Source organism: Hibiscus syriacus, unplaced genomic scaffold, assembly GCF_006381635.1.
Source record: "Hibiscus syriacus cultivar Baekdansim isolate YM2019G1 unplaced genomic scaffold, ASM638163v2 tig00110833_pilon, whole genome shotgun sequence".
NCBI lineage: Eukaryota > Viridiplantae > Streptophyta > Magnoliopsida > Malvales > Malvaceae > Hibiscus > Hibiscus syriacus.
In genome coordinates this window covers 1100328-1117261 of record NW_024062884.1, presented here as the reverse complement: position 1 = coordinate 1117261, position 16934 = coordinate 1100328, and the positions used below count along the sequence as shown (strand labels likewise).

General features: G+C 34.9%; 2 pseudogenes; one reads left to right on the top strand and one right to left on the bottom strand.

The window, feature by feature from the left end:
* Window positions 1-346: 346 nt before the first annotated feature.
* Window positions 347-7567, top strand: LOC120143139 (annotated as a pseudogene).
* Window positions 7568-9940: 2373 nt separating this feature from the next.
* LOC120143138 lies at window positions 9941-15573 on the bottom strand (annotated as a pseudogene).
* Between the last annotated feature and the right edge of the window lie 1361 nt (window positions 15574-16934).

Sequence of the window (16934 nt, the reverse complement as noted above, 5' to 3'; positions counted from 1 at the left end):
TTTTATCAATAAGATAATGATACATCATACAAAATTAAGTATTTATTTTGATAAAAAAATATTTTGAAGACTTAAAATAAAAGAGACATAATTTAAGGACTTATTTTAACGATAAAATAGTTAAGATCCTTAGAATAATTACCTATAATAATTTAAATATGTAATTTGATAAAAGATAATATAAATACTCAAAGAAAAAAATATCATAGTTTTAAATATATTTTTTAGCTTAAACATTAATTAAACTGATATTTCGACAGCGACTTTTTATTTTTATTGTTTTGGCGACAGCGACTTCCCTCTGTTATAACGTCATTTGATATCATTTCTCGGTACCAGAAAAAGAAAATTTTCCGGGAAAGAGGAAGAAAAAAAAGGGCATGGAGTTCGTAGAGTTGAGAGAAGCCATAGAGAGAATAGAGGCGGTGGATTCTCACGCGCACAACATTGTGTCTTTAGATTCATCCTTTGCTTTCATCAGTTCACTGTCCGAAGCAACTGGAGACGCCTTATCCTTTGCTCCTCATTCCCTCTCTTTCAAGGCAATGGCCGCCCCTCTCTTCTTCTTTTTCTTCTTCAATATTGTAAACCAGTCGGCTTATTTTCATTTCCGATGGTTGCTTTTTGTTTAATTCTTTGGCTTAATACTGTGAAACTATGGTAGAAATTCCTTTTTGGTGATACTTATTGAATAGATGGAGAGCCGGCTATGAATCTTACGTTTTAAGCTTGTTTCTTCGTGAAAATCAATACTGGATTTGGTTCTTAGTTAGATCTAAAAACAGTTTGACTTTCCTTTGACTTTTTCTGGGATTGTTAAGTCTGCAGGATGAAAGTTGAAAAATGAATAACTGTTCAGACTAACCCCTGATTTAAATGTAAAAATGCAGAATTCTTTTTAATAACATAAGTGCGTGGTTCTACATATTATAGACATGATATGTTATAATTGTAAAAGTCGATCAACATTGCCTGATAACTTCGAAAAAGATAGGACCATATCCTTTTGTTCTGAGACAATTTGTTTTTTGACAGAGGAATTTGAGGGACATTTCACGACTCTATGGCACGGAATCATCCTTGGATGCTGTGGAACAGTATCGCATATTGTCTGGATTGCAAGCCATTAGCTCAAAGTGCTTTAAAGCCGCAGGAATCTCCGCTATTCTTATTGACGATGGATTGAAGCTTGACAATAAACATGACATTCAGTGGCATACAGAGGAATTTGAGGGACATTTCACGACTCTATGGCACGGAATCATCCTTGGATGCTGTGGAACAGTATCGCATTGTCTGGATTGCAAGCCATTAGCTCAAAGTGCTTTAAAGCCGCAGGAATCTCCGCTATTTTTATTGACGATGGATTGAAGCTTGACAATAAACATGACATTCAGTGGCATAAAAAATTTGTTCCATTTGGTAGGATACTCAGAATTGAATCCCTGGCTGAGGAGATTCTTAATGGAGTAAGATACCTTCTGACTCTTCTTTTTCCAACTTTATATTATCACCATATAATTTCATGGTAAGTTCTTTTTTTTCCATTTCTTTTTCATATCATCGGTGTTGTTATGTATGTATACAGGAGAGGCCAGATGGATCTACCTGGGCATTGGATTCATTCACTGAAACATTTTTGAAAAGCTTGAAGTCATATCCTTTTATCACATTTGTTAATCCAAAGGCATTATTTCCGTAGTTTAGGTTCTGTTGATTTGAAATTAACAAATCATGCTACACATAATTGAAGCTTTAGGGATAGTTCATGTATCTTTGGTCGACCACCAATGAATAGTTATTGAGAGTAGCCTGCCCAACTGGGAAGGATGAATAGATAATAAGAGCTCACTATCTTAGTTGGATTTCTTAACACAATGTTACAGTTGCAAAGATGTGTTGGATTGAAAGCATAGCTGCATACCGCAGGGTTTGGAGATCAATCCACATGTCACCAGAGAGGATGCCGAGATTGGTCTTTCTGAAGTTTTACAATGCAAGTATACTGTAGCCTGCTAATTTGATGTTTTTTGCATTCAAAAGGATATAACAAATTTCCTATTTCAGGTGGGAAACCTATACGAATTACAACAAAGCTTAATACCATATTTTCACTCATGGTTAGAGGTTGCTGAACAGTTTTGATTTACCGCGGATACACACAGGGTAAGAGAAGCTTTTAAATTGTGAAATATTCACCAATGAAATTGAACACTTGTTGATGTCTAGGAAGGTTAGGAATGAACTTGAATTGGGAGCATAAAAGGGCTCTGGATATCAGGGATGGAAACCCCAGATCCAGGCTCAATATTCCAAGTTCTTTTCCCCATAAGTTTGACTATCAGCTGCAGTATGCAACCTGTATGAATTCTTTAGCTTCTTTTTCCTCATTTCTTGTGTCCATTTCTCCCACAACTAGTTTTGGACAAGGATTTGGATTTACGACTATCCAATCCTCTTCATCTTCGTGCCCTTCTAGAGGATAAAAGATTCCAGCTGCCGTTTTGTTCTTTTACATGCATCTACCCATTTTCAAAGGAAGCTTCATATCTAGCCTCTGTTTATCCCCAGGTAAAAAATTCATCTCCAGTGAATTGCTTTCGTTCATATTCAATTTACCATGTTCCTTTCCATGTAACAGTTTGTGCTTTCAGGTTTACCTTGACTTTGGGTTGCCATTCCCAAGCTCAGTGTTCATGGGATGGTATCCTCAGTCAAAGAACTTTTGGAGCTAGCTCCCATAAAGAGGTGAGAATAGTAACCCAAAGAAAATATCGAGAACCTGTACTCGGTATACAGAAGTTTTTAGGAAAATGAACATTTTTTTTCAGATAAACACAACTTGTATAAGAGCTTTATATGAGTTCATCCAGTGAGAACATAAGTAATGCCTTTTCCACAAAATCCACCCAACCTTTGTTACGAGGGCCAATATTTTCTGTATCAGGAATTTGCTCCACTTAAGATTTTCTTCCTTTTGCTGAAGTAGGAGTATGTTTTTTATGTGTAGAAAGAAAAATCATGGTCTTCTTTTCTTTCTTCTTCCGTCTTGCTGTGTTATAACTTTAGGCAATTTTTTTCATCCACTTCATCCCACCACCATTTTTAACTGAACTTGTACCCTGGTGTTAATTCTGGAATACGCCCTCTGTTTCATTTCATATGAGGAATTTTTCAATAAACATGGTTGACCCTTCCTTTTTATATGTAGACCAAGTATGATTTATTACTGATTGATCATAAACACAAAAATTGCAGGTTATGTTCAGCACTGATGCATATGCAACTCCCGAAACATACTACTTAGGTTTGTTGAAGTTTTCATCCACACATGTCAGAATAGCAGGAGAATGATGCTTTTGATGTATTGCATTTATTTTTACGATTCTCATGTCCTTATCTGATCACTCATGACATGCTTGAATATTAAAATACAGATGGGTGTTATTCTCTCTTTTAGTTAGATAATTGTCATCGTTCCAAATATAAATGCCATGTAGTTCAAGGAATCAAAAAGGCAGAAGTTAGGCGGCGGCACTGACATGCATTTGCTCTGTACAACTAGAGATTAAACGTTTGTATTGCACCATTAACAAAACCAAGTGTTACAAACTTTCTAATTGAAAATTCTTGGTTTTCATTAATAGTTCTAATCAAAATTGGTTATAGAACTTAACAAAAAAAAATTGGTTATAGAAGCTATTTTCGCTAGAGTTATGTTCATGTACACAGAAATCTTGCTGTTGAATCAGTCACGACCTTGGCATGTTCGAACATAACTTTTATTTCATAGAGGTACACGTTTGTTTCTGGCACAGCATGTTTGCCCCCTTGTCATTCACTGTGTTGACAAAAAGTACGACTAATTTGTATATCTTAGGAAAGTGTAGAAAGCCCTTCAGTTGTCGGAGTGTTTATATAAAACAACTTTTGAACTTTAAAAGGATAAATATTGGTTAGAAAGTAGCTTCCGAGTGTTTTAAAACTGCTCCTTGTTTCAGGTGTCAAAAGAGCGCGCGAGGTTGTATTTTCTGTCCTGCGTGATTCATGCATTGATCATGATCTTTCAGTCATGAAGCTATTGAAGCGTCCAAGGACATCTTTACCCCGGAAGCATACAGTTATACAAGATTAATATAGACGCGAACTTTCAGGTTTAAATTCTAGTGAATCACCCGCTGCCAAGGACAGATATTGCAGAACATACTGTTTCACTTGTTCGTATTTTGTGGGTAGATGCTTCTGGACAGCATAGATGCCGAGTAAGGTTTCTTGTCTTAGCATAGATCAGTTATTCATGATCAAGTTCATTATCACAACTCTCTGGAAAAAAATAGAAATATTCCTTTGCCACTATCTGACAAATGAGGAAACTCAAAACTTTACTGTAGGGAATTACAAACGTTGATGAGCAGACTATAACTTCTGAAAATCAAATGTTTTTCCCTCCCTACTATTCTGCCGTGCTACCTTAGGGTCATGCTGGCTGATTCATGCATAATTCACCTAATATGCCAAATGTTTTATCTATTTTAAATTTATATTCTGTCTGTTGGTCCCCATCGCACATATGACATTGAGATATTCGGCTAGCAATTGGACTTTATCACCAAAATAGAAGTAATTGTTTGATTGATCCAAATAACAGTGTGATGGCTTAATTGTACATTGGAGAAAGTTGAGGTCCTTTCATTATATAAATTTTGGCCTGAGGCTATATTTTTTTCTTGTACTATGTATAATTATATGTTAAGTACTGAACAAAACTGAAGATGTCATTTGTTCAAGGAATAGTCTCTCCCTAACTTTTACTCAACATTTCAGGTTGTTCCCAAGAAACGCTTTGACAATGTTGTGAAGGAAAATGGGGTTGGTTTGACTTTCGCATGTATGGCAATGAGTTCTGCTGTTGATGGTCCAGCTGATGAGACTGAATCTAACTGGAAGGGTGAGATCAGACTGATGCCTGACCTATCAACTAGAGAGATATCCCATGGTACTGTATCTGAATAAAATCTGGTTTACCACAATGGGAAATATTTTATATGCCCCTTGCACACCTTCACATTTTTACATGCATTTGCTCTTCAGTATTCCTTCTTTGTTTTAAGGTCTTTGACAAAAAATTCACCATGTTCATTGTTGCTAGCACTGCTAATTTTCATTACGACTTTAAGATAATGTCGATACCCTCTACCTCAATAGGAAAAAAACAAGAGAGAGATTGTTTTGGCTGACATGCATCTTAAACCTGGTGAAGTGTGGGAATATTGCCTAGAGAGGCCCTACGAAGGGCTCAAAAGTTCTGAAGATGAGTTTGACTTGGTACGTCAGTCTGTCATTTGTATAATAATGAAGTATTCATACTTAACTAATGAACTCAATATGTGCAGGCAATGAATGGCAGGATTTGAAAATGAATTTTATCTCTTGAAAAAACTAGAAAGGTGGGCAGCATATGCACTGGTTTATTCCTTTTTTGTTGTTTTAGCAACCTTTGGATCGGCACAATTACAATGAAATTTTGATCTCAAAAACTTGCATTGAGAAGTCAAATATTCTTAATATCTACTTTCATTGGATGCACTTTCTATCAACTGATATACTGTGTGGCTCTGTCATTAACTTTATATTCATGTTTTACCAGACAATTTGTCTGTCTTCATGAAGTCAATTATTCGGTTGACTGTGTATTAAAACAAAGCGTATCCAATATAAGAATAAACATGCAGATATCGAATTTGAGTTTTCTTAAGTAACCTATTCAGGTTCCTTTCGTGTGTGCATGGAATATACCAGTGCATTTTTTTTCTCAAGGGAGAACCATAATTTTCTATATATTCCTCCTTCCCTTCGTCTCTTGTGTATGATTGTGCTTCTTAGCAGTGCAAATTTGATGTTATCTGATTCTGTTAGCTTACTTTAGCTTTACAATTTCAGTTGCATGCTGAAGCTGGAAAAGGTCAATACGAAATGGCTTAGGGCACAGTGCTTGCACAAATGCCGCTGACAATTTGATTTACACTCGTGAAACTGTCCGAGCTATTGCAAATAAACATGGTCTGTTGGCAACTTTTGTCCCAAAGTAAGCTGCAGTGTTTTCTCATTTTGACCAATGCTTCCTTGTTCTAATGGTTCGGTTTTGAACTAATATATCATGCTTTGAGGGTTTCATGCATGTCTTGGCTTTACCTCGGAAATTTGAGGTTTCATGCATTCTTGGCTTTACCTCGGAAATTTAGAACACTCGACCTTTTAATTCTCTGCGCAGGTATGATTTGGATGACATAGGTTCTGGATCACGTGCATCTCTCAGTTTATGGCAGAATGGAAAAAATATTTTTACAGCATCTGATGCATCTTCTCAGCATGGAATGTCTAAAGTTGGGGAGGAGTTCATGGCAGGCGTTTTAGATCATCTTCCATCGATTTTGGCATTCATAGCACCACTTCCAAATAGGTTCATTCTCTACTTCTTCCATATATATATATATATATTACTGCAATGAATATATATCGTATATATACTTGATTTGTGTTTAGTTATGATCGAATACAACGTGGAGTGGGGATATCAATGCTGGGGAAAAGAAAACAGAGAAGCGCCTATAAGAACTGCATGCCCACCTGGGATCCCAAATGGATTTGTGAGCAACTTTGAGATAAAATCTTTTGATGGATGTGCAAATCCTCACTTGGGGTTGGCTGCTATAACCGCTGCTGGAATTGACGGTCTACGACGCAATCTTCGTCTGCCTCAACCTATCGGTAAGATTTGCAATTTTTTTGGTATCTACCCTATGTCAAATGTCAAACCCATATTCCTATATGTAATAGGGTAAGGGAGAGGTAGGTAGTAGGTTGTCCCCAACGCCAGGTTGAGAGCAACTTCCGTGAAAGATCTCCGGCAGTTAGAATTATAAATTGCCCACGGTGGGCTCTACCTATGTGCTAACAAAATATTGAAGGCCTTGAATATTTTCATCTATGTTAACAGTTATGCCTAAAAAGTTGACAACTTTTATAAAACAGATGCAAATCCAGCTACACTTGAAGGGAAACTACCGAGACTTCCGCAATCGCTCTCTGAATCTTTGGAAGCTCTTCGGAAAGACAAAGTGTTGAAGGAGATGATCGGTGAAAAGCTTTTTGTAGCAATAACCGGAGTCCGAAAGGTAATTTAATCGTCGACCATGTTCATCGCGTTGAAAGTTTGATCTGAGAAAATTTTCAAGACATGAATCCATGCATGCATTGCAGGCAGAAATCGAGTACTATTCGAAGAACAAGGAAGCGTACAAAAACTTATACACCGTTATTAAGCTGATGAATCAGAAGACTCTGACCCTGTGCTCTTAGAGGTAATGCTGAAACAAGTGAATAAAATCATGATGGTTCATATCATTTAAGCCACATCTCTAGAGTCTAGATATTTTCACTTTTATTTGAGGAGGATTTATTCCTAGTAATTTTAATTTAGCGTTGTTGAAGGAAAATGCTTCGGTAAAATTATGAGTGCGGAAAATAATTTGCTATTTTTTTGTATTTGGGTAAATTACACGTACAGTACCTAAACTATCGATTTTGGTCTATTTTAGTACCTAAATCTTCGATTGTTTCAAAACCTTTCCTTAAGTCTAGTTTTTGTTTTATTTTAGAACCCCTGACGAAATTAAACGTTAAGTGTTGAAAATTTTAGTTTAGGTATTAAAACGGATTAAAATTGATAGTTAGGTACTAAACGCAAAAGGTGGGGTACTATAATGAAACAAAAAAAATTAACGTTACGTATGATTTTTGAAAAAAAAAAAGTTTGGGTATTAAAGGATTAAAATTGATAATTTAGATATTAAATATGTAATTTTATATTTTATTTATTTATTTCTAGAAATTAATTATATTTTTTTCCTTTTTAAAATCGAAAGGCAATCTTTAAAATATTAATCTTTATTGTGTGATGTCTGGTCAAAATTTAATTTAAATAGAGTTAGATGTTTTATATTCATAAATAAATTTTTAATTTTAGAAATATTTTAGTTATTATTTTTTTATGTACAATTATTTTAATATTTTATTAGTGAATAACAAACTATTAATAAAACTAATAATATATCATTTTAATAGAAATATTTAATATGATACAGTTGTTATTCAATGTTTTCCACAAAATTATTATTATTTAATACTAAGGGATTGTTTGTTTACTGTTGAATGGAATCATTCCGTGTTGAGGTTCAGCATTCAACGTATTTGATTCTCACCTCTGAATGAAGACTATGTTGAATGAAACAACAAAACACCGTTGAATGATTCAGTATTAAAGTACATTCTGAATCATTAAGAATCCGGTATTTTACTATAATACTTATTTTTTCACATATTGTCTTATTAAACAATCATATCTTAAGAATCGGTATTTTACTATAATACTTATTTTTTCACATATTGTCTTATTAAACAATCATATCTTATAATATAATAAATCATTATGAAGGTAAAAATGAAAATATTCATAATTCATATTGTACATTCAGAATTATTATTAAACAGCATCACATTCAGAGTTAATTCATACAGAGTCTTTGAATCATTCAGCGCTTAATCATTTTATTTTATCAAGCGGACCCTAACTAATATTCTTAATATTTCTACTTACAGAAGTATATAAAAAAATATTTTAATGATTGTTACATTGACATAAAATTTTATTAAAGTGTTCGTTATTGAAATATTTAAAATATCTTTGACAAATAGTGTATTAATATTATTTAAAATGTTAATATATTTATATTTATTATATTAATTTTCAAATCAAAATTGATAAATTCCAAAATAAATAATGAAATATTTTAAGCTATATTTTTTAACTAGTATTGATGATTTCAATGACAATATATATTTATAATATTTCTTAATTATTAATAACATTCACATATTTTAACTAAATCAAAATATATATATATATATATATTTACAGAGACAACTTGTCGAATCTCAAAGGATAATGAAATCTCTTTAATCATTAAATTCGTGTAATAAGTTCGTTTTAAACAATGTTTTACTTCTCTGATTAATCTTCCTATTTAGTTTTAAGCTAAATGAGAGGATTACATCTTTCTATTTTTCCAAGCGAAGCCTTAATCTTATAAATCGTTCCAAGAGACAAAAGTTTATGAAAATATTCGGCCTTTGGCGTTCTCTTCTTCACTGCAAACCAAAAGATTTCTGCTGATATACCTAGCATAATAAAAGTTTTACCTATTTTGATCGTCGGTTTAAAAATTCAAATTTTAAATTATAATTTTAGTTCTTCACGTTATCAATATGTTCGATTTTAGTATTTTGACCGTTAACCCTAATACACGCCAGAGTTGACAATTAAAAAATAAAAGTTAATCCACATAAGGAATCAAACCTACTCTTTTTTTTAAACCGGACACCAAAATCGAACGGACCGAAAATATAAAGGCCGTATCGTTTACCCCAACTAAAATAAGGTTCCAAATCCTTAACGAAAACATTAGGCCGCATACCCAATGTTTCCCTTTTTCTTTCTTGTTTCTATTTTGTTGTTCTTGGGCTGAATGCCTATGTACCACTGAGTTGTATTCCTTTATCCTGTGTTTTATGTTTTATATATATAACCGCATTCTTAGGGTTGACCTCATTTGTAGCAATACCTACCAAAAAAGCTTTTCTAACAATTCATTGGCCAAGCATAATTGTAATATGGACATAGATAAATACTAATACTAATAATTAACTATGAAACCCCAATTCAGTATTTTTTTTTTCCTGGTCGGGCGTATAGGCAAACTGGTCATGAAAATCTCAAAAGTTCACTTGGAGTGATGATATTCATATATTGAGGCAAATATTATAACTTAAGAATGAAAAAATGAAGATGCTTCTTACCTAAAGCAGGAAGAACATCATCCTGCTAATCGCTCTCCAAACCTTGAAAATAAAGACTGAAAGTTCTCCCATCTTGGAGATCATCGCTCTATTTCCTCTGTTTCTTCTTTTTCCGTTTTTCTGATTTGGTCTCCGTTCTTGCTTCTAAACGTTTCGACTGCTGGGAAAGTATCTCTAACAACTTCGTCTTCGCATCTCGGAATAAAGCATCCGATCTTGAAGCCATCAATTGCTGAAATCAAACATGTAACAATTAAGAAAATAAAAGTTTTTGGTATTATATTAGAAATTTGATTGATATTATTGGAAAAGTCATTTTACAAACCTTTAGATGATCCATTGCTGCAAGGTTGAAACCAAGAGTATCTTTGCATTCCTGGGAAATTCAAAGTTTACGTCGTTGAAATAGATCCTTTTCCCAAATCGAAAATTTACGGATTATGTTTAAAACAATCGTATAATCTGAAGTACAAATTTACCTTAACTCTCGTGTAAATAATCTCTTTCAGAACAGCCAACACTGGTCTGGCAGATGGGGTACTAATTAACTGACTATGATGTGTCTGCAAAAATATCGTAACAATCCTGCAAACCAGCTCAACCTGCACAGAGTGTTAAACGAGAGTGCTTGAGAGCATCTGAGAACGGTAATGCCTGGCCATAAACAACTTTGACTCAGATATTGAGATAAATAATAAGATGCGGAAAAAAAATGAGACGATCCTATCCGTAATATGCAGCATGGCATCATCCAGTAGAATCCAGAAGACAAGTTCAGTTTAACTACTAGACAGATATGGTCCAGCCTCCATATATGAATTTTCTTTTATTAATTGTGACAAGCTGAATTCCTAACTTGGCTGGAAAATGAAAAGACTCTCTCTAAAAGGTGACTAGAATTTCAGTTGATGAGTGGTCTTTGGTCCCATTATCATGCAAAAATTAACTAAATAATAGAAGATTACGGAAATGTAAGTGAAAAAAGCAAAAAAAAATACTAATCCAGAAGTTCCAATTATACGCTTAATCCTCATAGGCCTGATTTCCAGTAACTGTCTCCATGCATGCACTTGAAAACATGGATGAAATACCACATCATCTTTTCCAGAATTCTGTACTAGACCTAGAGAAAATCCCATGCACAATGCTCAATTACCAGTAAAGTCTGCTCCAGATCATTGGTGCTAATATTTGAGAGAGCACAAAGGACATAGTCTGAAGGGGACAACCCAAGCATAATCATATTTGGTTGGAATTCAGCGACTTTTCCTCTGGCTTGCTCCTCCTGAAATATAACATGTTAAACATATTAATTGCAACACAACTATTGAAAATTTTATGCTCTTTCAGTTTTCTTCCAGCATTTTCTGCTTCTCTACAAATTTTCCAAATAACTCCAACAAGCATTTTTGAGCAAAATGAACATCATCTCTGCAAGACAGATTTGTCATAATATTGGCAGTTGTATTTCTACAAGTAAAAAATGTAACCATTTTGCTGACACTCAATATAGTGGATAGGGAAACCAACTACCACGCCACCCCAATTTAATCGACAACTTTCTTTTTCTTTTCCCCTTCTTCCTTAGGGGAAGAAAAAATTATTTAAAAGTGTCAACCATTGAGGACCAAAATACAACTTTGGTAACAATGGAAACATGAAGGCCCTAGAAACCTTGATGTCGCAGGTTTGAGTCCCAGTATGCGTAAATACCATGTGTGGGTTCCCGAAATGGACATATTCTGGTTATTCCAGTTTTCCCCATTTTAAACAAGCCAGTAAAAGCTAGTAACACATCAGTATAGAACAAACGGGCCAAAGCAGGAGAAGAATACCTCATGTTCGGCTATACGTTTTAACTCCACTTCTGCCACATCTAGGGCATCAATAATTGAATCGGTGGCTGTCAGGGTTTCCTGAGTTCTCTTCCCTGCTAATGCAACAGCTCCCTCTTCTGGAAGTTCTTCCTTCGGTACATGTCTGTCTTCAAAATTATAATCAATGTCAGCCTCAAAGATTTCTTCCAATCTTTTCTCTTTTTCTTCCTGCACATTCAAGCAGGGTTAAATACAGAAAGAAGAAAATCCATCTCTAAAGGTTATCACAAATGTAGTGACAAGAACCAGCTTAACAATGGCATTCTCGTTCCTGAGCCAAGAACTTCACTTTAAAATATTTTAAAATACCTCAATAAAAAATGGCTCCTCAGTACGATCCCAACGGCGAATAGACCGGTCATGAGATCCTGTAACTACAAAGTCGCCATGGTTGCTGATTGCAAGGCACCAAACATCTGCATGATGTCCCTCAAGCGTTAAAAGCAGCTCAAACTTATCAGCATCCCAGTACTTTAAAATACGATCTTTCCCAGCACTGAACATGTAATGTGTGTTGAGGACAAATTGAACTGCCATAACACTGAAAAAATACCTCATCAGAATTGGTGATTAGAAGGTTCACCAAAAATACATAAACAATTAGGATTAAGAAAACTAGTGCGTTCCATAATAACTAAAATCATATAAAACCTGTCAGCATGTGCAAAGATGGATTTGTGGCAATCTCCAAAATCCAAGCCCCAAATCCTCAAATTCTTATCTGCAGATCCAGTTACAATTAAATCTCCATCTGATGAAATATCCATACATAGGACAGGAAGTTTGTGGCCGTATAAGGAAAGTAAAAATTTGAGTGAGTCCATAAAAAGAATCTGCATAAAACGGGAACAGAAAATCATTCTTATAATAATAGCCCATAGTAATGCAAAACAAGTTGACTTCCACATCTTGATTGATAACAGGATAACACAATATCATGAATGATATTATGAAGTAAAATTGGGGTGTTATTCAGTTGATTGAACTTTATTTTTTCCCATCAGAAGCTTCTACCAGAAGATGTTTAGGGAGAAGGAATCTGAAAACAAACATTTTTGAAATCCTTAGATTTAGTTAGCACGTATAAGTCAATCTTTGCAAGACATGATTAGTGCAGTGGACCAAGAATGGAAGGTAATATCCAACTCTCACATATAAATCATGAGATATAGGCAGTTTTATACAGAGGGCTGAAGCCATAGACCAAAATTGAGATGGAAGGAAAGGGCAACTATATAAATCAGCTTTGTGTTTTACAAGTTGAGCAGGAAACTGCATGATGCTTCCATTTACAAATTACAAGAAAACACTAACAGAATAAATTTACAAAGCCAACCAACGGTGGACAAAGTAAAATTCAAAACAAAGAAGGACAAACCAATCATTCCTTACCTTTACAGTGCAATCCAACAATGCAACAGCAACATATTTAGCATCTGGGCTAACAGCAACCACTAAAACATCATCATTCATTTTCATAGTTCTTACATTTGATATAGTAAGGCTTTTAGAATCCTGAAAATCAACAAGACCAATTTAGCATCATGAAGACTACATTTGTAATAAAGGATGTGTTATACACTCCATTGTATCAAGGCAAAGCTAAACAAGCTGAGAGTTAGAGAAAATAAATAAACAAATGGAGTTAGATGCTTAAAAAAGTTTAAGTAGGTGATGAAGGTATGAGGAACACACTTGATCCATTTGGTATTCCCAGAACTTTACATCATGGTCTGCACTGCCAGTAACAAAACCATTTCCATTTGAAATGGTAGCAACTGACCGTACAGAGCCACCATGAGCTTCAACAACTTCATTGCGAGTACCACTATCAATGTCAATAATTTCAATTTTCCCATCTTTAGTGCCAACAATTCCATATTTGTTATGGGGTACAATTAGACCACAGAGTCCATAGCCAGAATCAATTGTTCGAAGGCAAGAACCAGTACTTGGATTCCAAATCTTCACAGCATTGTGACTGGTTGACATCAAAAGTTTATTGTCTAAACTAAGTGTAACACTTCTAACAACGGAACGGTGTCCTTGAAGCTCAATAGCAAGTGTTTTTACACTTGTAACATAGGGACGCTTTCCTTCAACCTCAATTCTTTTAATTGAATAAAACTCCAGCAAGTTATTATTCAAAGACAATGCTAAACTAGCTAGTGAACCCTCTTGAGTGACTGGACAAAAAGAGATGGAACAGATCTTTTTGCTGGCTTGAATAGTATGAACAAGCTTGAAAACATCAGGAACGGTAACAACCAATATATTCCCAGCTTCTACAGTATCATGATTTGCTTCCACATTTTCAGTTTCATCAACTTCCATTTTTGCAGACTTCTTCTTTTTCTTCTTATTAAGTCTGTGTTTTGCTTTGTGCTTCGATTCAACTTCATCAAGTACACGGAATAGTTCAACTGTTTTTCCTGCCACCTGACAAGCAAGCAGATTCCAGGTCTTGCTAAATCTCACAGTAGCAACCCTATCCTTACTTTCTCGCTTAATTTCACCAAAGGGTTTTAGAACTTCCCTCTTGCTTTGTGTAGATAATTCACCATCATCCACAGTTTCAGCCGCAGTTACATTCGCCATAGACACTCCACTCATCAACTCATGCTTTACATTGTAAAATCTGAGTTCAAGATCTGCTGAACCAGTGACCAAGTACCTTTCATCTGGGTCAACATCAATAGACCAAATTTCACTATGATGGCCACTAACTATTTGCATACAATACTGAGTTTCAAGATCCCACACTCGCAAAAATTTATCCTTGGAAGAACTAACAAGTTTTTTACCAGAATCAAGGAAAACAATGTCCGTGATCTGCAAGTTGCAAAATGCAAAATAAGTTAAAAGTTAAAACATATACAGATAACAAATACAACGATTATGTTCTTAACTTCAATAGAAAAATTTACAAATGAAAAACCTGATCACGATGCCCACGAAGGCGAAAAAGACCCGTCTCTCCAACAACATCCCACAATATAATATCGTTGTCTTTACTTCCAGAAGCAAGTAAAGATCCAACCTTACTGTACCTTAAAGCAGTCACAGCCCTTTTATGTCCATTCAATGTAGTCTCACAACTTCCTGAATCACAATCCCAAATCCTTATACTACCATCTGCATAACCACTTGCCACCTGCAATTTAAACCCTTTTTTTCATTCGCTCATACTTATTTTCATGAAAATCCCTAAAAATGCATGAAGAACTTCACGAATCCGTTTGGTTGTTACTATTACAGTTCACAATTTTTAAAAAGTTCCTAATTTATCAATTCAAAAACAACATCAGGCATGTTTATTATTCATATATATATTGTATCTAAATGAAACTTTCAGGTTTTGCTTCAATCAAAACTATAAAATAAAACGGAGCATCCATTACAATAAATGATAAAGGAAGAGAACGAAAAGAATACTTTACCAGTGAAGAAGGGGAGGAGGCGACACAGTTGACGGCGAGAGAGGGGCAACCAGAGGAAACAGTAGGAGATAGAGTTCTGGTGCAGACGCCTTGACGGACGTGCCAAACACCGGTCTTCTCGAGAGCCGGTGCGAGAAGGTGATTGCCGGAGCTATCGTATGTGATATTCGATTCAACAGATACAATTACACCGAAAGAAGCCGCCGGCTCGTACCTTAGGTAGGATTTCACCATGGTCCCCGCTGCCGCCGCTGTTGCTTCTTTTTGCTCTGACGGTTTGGGTTTGTTTTCAACTCTCGAGGTTTAACCGCTTCAAGGGTTTAAGCAAAGAACTTCAAATTTTGTGTGATTTCAATGGATTTTTTTATTAAGAGTAAATTTCATTATTTCTTACTGAATTTTAATCTCTCTTATTTCACTCACTGTACTTTTAATTTTTCTATTTTGCTCACTAAATTTTACATATATCGTTTTGTTTAATCTATCGTTAACTCTCTAACGGTGTGATGATGTATTATTTTTTTATTATTATTTAATCACCAATTACACCGTTCCTCACTAAACTTTACTCTCTCTCCTATTTTTCTCACTCAATTATAAAATAAAAGGTGATCGGATATCACCGTTGACCACCGTCGATCACTATCGATGGTGGTCGTTCGATCCCAAAATTCGTGTGTTGATTCATCTCGATCCCTTGATTCCCAATTTGGTTTTTCTTCACCGAAAAATGTCCCAAAATTCGTGAATCTCGATTGAAACATTTCGCCTTCCTCACTTTTCAATCTTCGATTTGTGGACTTCGGAGCTAGTTCTAACAAAATGGAAGTCGGATTCGGACTCAATGTATTGAGGTGAAGCGAACCATGAATTTGGGACCAAGCGGTCACCATCTACGGCGGTCAACGATGGCTGACGATTTCATCCGGAAACCTTATGTTTTTATTTTATTGTTGGGTGAGCAAAATAGGATAGAGTAAAGTTCAGTGAGGAAATGTTTAATGTACCCTTTATATTTTCAATTATTTTATATTAAATAATAAAAAATGGCATGTCATCACGTCGTTAGAGAGTTAACAACAGAGTGAGGAAAATGATTCAATCTGTAAAGTTTAGTGAGCAAAATATAAAATTTAAAAGTATGGTGAGTAAAATAAGAGAGAGTAAAGTTTAGTAAGAATGGTGTAATTTACCCTTTAATTAATAAATGGGTTAATTTAAAGCTCGATAAAAGTAGCCCACTAAACTTTGGGCTTAAACCAGACGCCATATGCTTTTCCAGATTACATTGTAAGACGGAGAGAAACTTCCACAAATTTATCAAGACGCCGTTCACACGAATCACACCTATACATTGAAAAGGCTAAGGATAAATTAAATAAGTTTGTTGAGTCCACGGTTTATCCTTTTTAATTTGAACGGAGAATTGTAATAAGGGATAGAATCAACTGTTAGTTGACTAGCGAAAATGATGATTGATGTAGATGAGAGTTGGGAAAGGAGTCTCGTTTTCAATTGTTGTTGAGAGGTATTTATAGTAACCCTAGCCGGTGGTACTAAACATAGGGTTATAGTTATAGTTATTCGTAGGTTGACGGGCTAAACAAATATGATTGTCAGATATTGAATTTCGTCCTAATTAGTGATGAAGGCCTATTATAAGTCTTGTTTGGAGGTTTTGTTCATACGTTGTGACTTATTT